Source organism: Carassius auratus, unplaced genomic scaffold (assembly GCF_003368295.1).
Source record: "Carassius auratus strain Wakin unplaced genomic scaffold, ASM336829v1 scaf_tig00035537, whole genome shotgun sequence".
In the NCBI taxonomy this organism is placed as follows: Eukaryota; Metazoa; Chordata; class Actinopteri; order Cypriniformes; family Cyprinidae; genus Carassius; species Carassius auratus.
Genome location: NW_020526238.1, coordinates 6,771 through 7,500, shown reverse-complemented (window position 1 = coordinate 7,500; position 730 = coordinate 6,771).

Sequence of the window (730 nt, the reverse complement as noted above, 5' to 3'; positions counted from 1 at the left end):
GGATCGACTGCGGCTCGAGCCGATGGAAGGCCGCTTCGCTTCTTCAGGGGAAGCTCTTGTTGGATGGATCTGAAGATGTTCATCTTCGCTGATGTTCACTGTGGAAAGTTTCTCAGCGAGTGCATCATCCTCATCCTCCTCGTGGACTCTCCTGGAGTGACTCCGCAGCGCCTGCAAGCAGTCCTTGTGTCCGAGATACCTGGCCACCTCCACCGCAGAGTTGCCCACCTTGTTTTGCCGGTCGATCTGGAGACCCAGTCTTTTGAAAGCACGCACCAGGAACTCCAGGACGTGTGCGTGTCCGGCCGCAGCAGCGTACATGAGCGCAGTGTTTCCCCAAGCGTCCGCGGCCTCGGGGTCAGCGCCGCTCTTCACCAGGATCTTCACCGTGTCCAGGTGTCCCATCTCACAGGCATAGCTCAGCGGCGTGCGTCCGCTCTCGTCCGGGAGATTCACGCTCGCACCCCTCTGCAGCAGAAGATTCACAAACCTGCACCTCGCACCCGAGTCCTGCAGAAACACGGCGGAGATCAGAGGCGTCTGCGCACCTTCGCTCTCGGAGTCGATGATCTTCCCATCCAGAGCGTCTAAGATGAACTTGGTGAGGTGCAGCTTGTCGTTGGAGATGGCGTCCAGAAGGATTCGGCTGTTGGTTTTGGAGCTGCTCCTGTCCGAGAGTCTCAGCATGTTTCTACGGTCAGATTATTCTCCGTGGCTGATGGAGATCTCC